Source organism: Malania oleifera, chromosome 8 (genome assembly GCF_029873635.1).
Source record: "Malania oleifera isolate guangnan ecotype guangnan chromosome 8, ASM2987363v1, whole genome shotgun sequence".
Taxonomy (NCBI): domain Eukaryota; kingdom Viridiplantae; phylum Streptophyta; class Magnoliopsida; order Santalales; family Ximeniaceae; genus Malania; species Malania oleifera.
In genome coordinates, this window is record NC_080424.1 from 38422727 (window position 1) to 38429654 (window position 6928).

Here is a 6928-nt window from a genome sequence, read left to right on the forward strand (position 1 = left end):
GTAAGAAGATAGTGCCTTTTAAATTTTTTTTTATTTTAACATGTTGATGCATTTATTTGTTTGCACTATGATTGTAAATAATAAATTATTTTAAATATACTTTTAGAATAAAATCCAACAAATCCTCTTGAATTTTTTTGAATATGACACTCGACCCATTAAATTTTTGAAAATTACAAAAAAGAACTCCTAAGATTTAAATTTATTGAAAAAAAATAATTAAGTTATAAGTGAAAAATTAAATTTTCCCAAAATAAAAAGATTAAAATGGCATTAATTTATTAAATTAAATTGATAAAGTTGGTCAAATGTCTTGAAAATTGACTAAGTGAGTCAATGATCTAACAAATTCTCAAAATGAATCAATTTGGATCAACCAGTGGATGTCAACGTAACAGAAAAAATTCTATTGTTATTTTAATTTCTTAAAAAATATTTTTGAAAATAAAAATTAATATTAAGTCATAAATATATCTGCTAATTATAATGCTACAAAATATTTGTTAAACACAACTTTCTAAAAATTTAACAACTAAACACATCATAAAACAAACAAGATGTAGATCAATTTTTAAAAGATATACATCAACATTTTTAAATTAACCTATCAAACATATTGTCTAAAAAGACTTAAACTAAAATTTCAAAATTTATACTTTATAAATTAAAACTATAAAGTTGAATGTTAGTTTTTCTGTGTGTAAAATATAACCGTTAAATCAATAGAGAAAACTCAAATTTATATTAATTGGTTGACCTTTGTTTGAGACAATTTACTAATTTTCCTAATTTTATTCAAGTTGCTATTTTATTTAATAAGGTATTCAACTAAACTTTGAAAAAAGCCACATTTTGACCAACCGACTAATCCGAGCCGACTTCTAAACTATATTTTTATTTTTTAAAGTTATATATAGTCTTTTAATTTGTATGAAATGTATATAACAAATATTTTAAAACAATATAACTATCTCAATATTTTTTTTTTCCAAATTATTAGTATTATTTATTTATTTTTCATATATTTATAATTTTCTAAAATAATAATTTAACTATATTGTCATGCTTGGTCAATTGGTTGGCCCAACTAGTTGCGGGGTGTTTGATCCATTTATAATTTCAATTTTCAAAACATATTGTGCTTAACTAATTTTTGCCAACTTAATTTATTAAATTAATGTCATTTTCTAAAATTTATCTTATCAAAATTGAATGAAAGGGTAAAAGTGTCATTCATATTAAGGGGAAAAACATTTTTTTTTACTAAATTTAACAATTGGCTAATTAACGGAAGGTTCATTTAATTAATAAAATTATATCTCAATGGGGTTTTTGGTAGTGCTCGAAAACTCAAGGGATGAGTGTTTTGTAAACTCAATGAATGTTGTTAGACATTGTCCTATTTTTAAATCATGATATCTAGTATTTCTAGTGTCTAATATTATAAAGAGGATTTTTCTTATTGTGGTAACCTTTCATTCTCATCTTGGGTATTTCTAAAATACTATTATATAATTATCCAATATCTATTGATTTTTTTTGCTAATTAAAATAATATATGTATTAATAAGCCTTTTTCTAGAAGAATTAAGCACAAATACATTAATAGGAGGCAAAATAGCTTAAGAAGAATATAAAGAAAACTAAAAAGATGAAAAAAATACCTATTGAAACTAAGGAGTACACAAAAAATCAAAACCCTTTTCCAGAGCATTTGCCTTCAACATCTGAGTTATCTTGGTTTATTATCCTTGTTGTCTCAATTTGCTCTCGTGCAAAAATGAGTTGCTTCCTTACTTTCTAACTATAGTTGATACATGTGGTCCACCCCAACTTGCAAACGGTCATCAAAATTTGAATTTCCTAAGGAACTAATGTAATTCATATTATCCAACTTGCATTCAGAAGTCTCGGAGCTCAAGTTCAACAACAACAGACAAATATATGTGACCAAAACATTTACGACCGAAGAACGTATGATCTCTTTATTTTATACCATTAGAACAAGCTTGACAATTCACGTTATTGATATTGCTCCATTTGTAATTTTGTCAAGAATATTTAGTTTAGGCAACCATCCAAATAATGAAAGAAAATCTAGGAATATGGATCTTAAACCAAATAGATTTAGACCAACCAACTTTATCTCCTTTACATATAATGGCTTCCCAAGTAGAAGTAGATGAGAATTTCTTCTTAGAAGTAGGATTCCACTGCACAATATCTTTCTTCACTAGTATTAGGAGAGAATTGAATATTTTGTCTCAAATCAACAACTTTATTTGAAATTATTCTTGGACATTTCCATAATTTTTAGAAACAAGAGAACTCACCTAATCATTTATTGAACGACCAAATTCAATAGTCAAGTGCTCAACGTAGTGGTAATGAGTGGGTTGTAAGTATGCCAATTATTGTAGAACAAGACAGTTTATCTTCCATTACCAATTTTGTAGTTGATAAAAGGAAAAGCTAAGGATCTAGCTTTTAAGATTTGCTTCCAAACCCATGACTTGCTAGTTGTTCTTATACTCCAAAAATTTGTACCTTTCAATTTATATGTGTAAGAACCTGACCCGAGATATGTAGATTGAATAAATGAGAAAAGAATAAAAAGGTAAATTAGTAGGCTTCGTCGACGAAGCCATTGTTCTCGTCAACGAAGGCCCTCATACTTTTCGTCACCAAAATTCATAGCCTTGTCGACGAAGAGATACCGAACGAGTTGTAAAATATCGGACTAGGGTTCGTAGCCGAAGGAGCCGATTCATCGATGAAATGTGTAGATGATTCATCAACGAAGGCGCCATCTCGTCGACGAATTGGATCGGGTCAAGGGTCCATAAATAGGATATTTTGTTGCTTCATTGCTAAGAAGTCTCATAACCTCCCCCTCTCTCTCTAGAACCAGCAAAATCTCTCCTTCTCTCTTTGATTCTTTGCTGTTCGTCGCTTGATTCAGCAATCCGACATTACTGCGTGGATCAGGGGAGGAATCTCTACATTTTTAGTGGATCGAAAATTCTTTTCTAGGATTTTTGGGTTTTGACCCAAAACTGAGGTAAGGGTCCGATTTCAGTTTTGTTTCGGTATATATGTAGTAGTAAGAATTGTAGTGAAGTATAGTTCTTGGATGTATAGGTTTTGGGAACTCAGTTCATAGTTTTGGAGCCATAGAGTTCGAGTTTGTGGTATTTGGGAAAAGGTATGGGGATTTTGTTTATATCAATTATTTTTGAAATCGGGATCGGTAAACCCGTAGTTTACGATCGTATGTATGTTTTGACTACTTATTTGGGAAAATCTATCGGGTGAAAATGCGGGATTTTCGGCTTATAGTTTTTGGAAAAATTTGGGGTTTTGGGTATCATCTCTATTTCGATTAGAAAATCATATGTTGTATAAAATGGTAGTAATGGGATGACTGTACCTGTATTTGTATTAAACTGTATTTCTCGAACGGAAAACGATATGATTTGTGTATGCTCAAATAAGTGTGGAATAAACTGTTGTATGTAAAATTGTTTTAGGTTTTGTAAAACAATTAGGGGCGGCTAATTACTGTACGCGATGAGTATAGGAACATGAGTTCCAAAATTGTTCCAGATTTTGTAAAACAACTAGGGGCGGCTAATTACCGTACGCTAACGCCATGTCTTGGCTAATTACCGTGGACGAGAGTGTTCGGCTCTATATTCGAGGGTGTGAAATATCGCATGTTTGTTCCAGTTGGTCACCGATGGGTGTGAGTGGACATCGTACTGACAACGATATCGCTGTGAGGTTTCAGTTATAGTAGGGTATCATGTGCTTGAGTGTGACGACACTGACCGTATGTTTGGTATCGTATGTATTGGAACTAGATTGTGAAAATACTACAACGGTACCGTATTATGTTTTATGTTGAATAAAAATCGTATGTCACACACTAATATAGCCTACTTTCTTCCTTATTGAGAGGTGTCTCACCCCGATTATACAAATATTTTTTACGTCCTTCGAGTAGCCAAAACTAGCGTCCTAGCGTTCAGGAGCGTGGGTGTCGGTTAGCTACGTAGAGTACTTATGTACGGATTTTGTAACCGGGTTGTCATTATTGGGTTTTGTAGACACCTGGGATATGTATGGTATTTCAAAGCTTAGACTCTAGTCAAGTATAAACTCTGGTATGATATGATGTATGTATTAGAAAAAATATTTTTACTGCGTATTTGATGTGTATGGATATGTATGTGAATATGTATAGGGTGTACGTGTACCCCACGAGGTTGGACCCTCATTCAGTATAGTATCATGTATGTTTTAAATGATACAGAGACAAGTTAGGTTACTAAATCACACCTAGGACCCATCCGCGGGTTCGGGGCATGACAACTTGGTATCAGAGCAAAGCCAGGTGGTTAGATCTTGTAGACTTGGTTAGGCGTAGTTTTGTGTACATACCAAAGTATAGGATGTAGAAAATGGGTAGAGTATGTCGAAGTTTGTTTTGTTGCTAGATGGGGAATCATTGGCGGTATTCTGTGTTTTTCCTGGAATGATGATTTCAGTAAAACTACGACAAACCATTGATGGTTTCGTGTCGGTGTGGTAGGACAGACCTGGACCCATGAGAGTTGTAGTTGATATGATTAGTTTTCAATGATTGTGTTAACTATGTAGGATATAAGAATTCTAACCAATTCCTATCTTATTTTCAGAATGAAGCCCAAGGATAACAACTTGGATAGTAGTTCCGAGGGGACTATGAGTGATGAGTCTCCTTCTGTGCCTCGGGATTTGACGAGGTGGGTTATACGGGAGATCGGGCGGAGTGTTAGGAGATGTGAGTATTCTCCTACTGCTATGGTTAGTACTATGGAGAGGTTCACCCGCATGCGCCCTCCGATGTTTATAGAAGGACCCGATCTAGTAGTAACAGAGAACTGGGTGCAGAAGACCGAGAAGATATTGGAAGTTCTTCACTGCACTGATTAGCAGAAGGTTCTCTATTCTACTTTTTAGCTAGCAGGAGAGGCTAAAAGATGGTGGACGGCAGTGAGTCTGCTTAAGAAGCAGAGAGTTGGTCCATCTGGTATGACTTGGAGCCATTTCAAGGAGGTATTTTTTGAGAGATACTTCCCGACTTCCACTCGTGACGTGAAGGTTGATGAGTTCTTGAGCTTGAATTAGGAAACTTTGATGGTGTAGAGATATGCTGCCATATATATTGAACTCTCTCGTTTTGTGCTGTATTTGATCTTGAACGAGTCTGAGAAGACTCGGAGGTTCGAGAAGGGTCTGAGGAAGGACATCCACAGGCTTGTAGGTATGCTGCAGATTCGAGAGTTTTCTGTTCTAGTGGATAAAGCCACCATAGTCGAGGCTGACCTCCAGGGGGACAAGGTGGTATAGGAACAAAAGAAGAGGCCAGTATCTTCTGGATTCTCAGATTGGTCCTCGATAGGGACAATGGAAGAAGAAGAAGAACTATAGTTTGGGTTATCACTAGAATACTGAACAACAGGGTTCGCAGGGGCATCCGTTTTCCGCACCAGGCACCAGGTGCCATAAATGGCACGATGGTGAATGCCAGCTATTTTGGGGTAACTACTACAACTGTGGCAAACCGAGCCACATATCTCAAAACTATCAAGCACCGAGGAGCGATATGCCTACACAGAGCTAGAACCATAGGAAGAATCAAATGCCTCGGGAAAACTATCAGGAAAACACGGCTCCTGTGAGGGTGTACTCCCTTACTCCAGCAGATGCGGAACACGCTAGGAATGTGGTGACAGGTATCATGTTATTGCTTTCGAATAGAGTTATTGTCTTATTTGATTCGGGAGCAACCCATTCTTTTATATCTGTGAGTTTTGTGAAACTGTGTGGGGTTGAAAATCAAGTGATGGATGAGTGATTGTCTGTGGTTACACCGACTGGGAGTGTAACGATCTGTAGTAAGATGTTAGGGAATTGCCCAGTGCTTATTCAGGGAAGGCTGCTACAGGGGAACCTAGTAGTGTATGACATGTGTGGATTTGGCGTCATATTGGGGATGGATTGGCTATTCTCTAGATATGCGGTGATTGATTTTTGTAGGAAGGTAGTAGTGTTCAGAGCTTGTAGGGAGTAGGAGTATGAGTTTGTGGGATCGTGTGTGCGTTCAATGCCACAGATTCTCTCAGTTATACAGGTGAGAAGGTTACTCTTGGATGGTTGTTAGGGGTACTTAGCTTGTGTGAAGGAACCACCTCTGTATGATTTGAAACTTGAAGATATCCGAGTGGTTAATGAATTTCTAGATGTATTCTAGGAAGACTTACTTTGTTTACCTCCTGATTGTGAGGTGGAGTTCGCTATTGATCTGTTGCCAGGTAAGGCGCCAATTTCTAAAGCTCCATACCGGATGGCTCCGGCTAAACTTAGAGAGTTGAAGGAGCAGTTGTAGGAACTACTGGATAAGGGCTTTATCGGACCTGGTGTTTTGCCTTGGGGAGCTCCAGTATTGTTTGTGAAGAAGAAGAACGGGTTGATGTGAATGTGCATTGATTACTGCGATATCAACAAGGTAACAGTGAAGAACCGATACCCGTTGCCTTGTATAGATGATCTATTTGATCAGCTGCAAGGAACGAAGGTCTTTTCGAAAATCAATCTACGATCAAGGTATCATCAGGTGAAAGTTAGGACGGAGGATGTTGCGAAACTACTTTCCAAACCAGATATGGTCACTACGAGTTTCTGGTCATGCCTTTTCAGGTTGACTAATGCTCCGATGGTATTTATGGACCTAATGAATAGGGTTTTCCATGAATATTTGGATCAGTTTGTAGTGGTATTCATCGAAGATATTCTGGTATGCTCTAGGATTTCGGAAGAGTACAAAAACCATCTGATGTTGGTACTTTAGGTTCTACGGGAGAAGAAGTTGTATGCTAAGCTG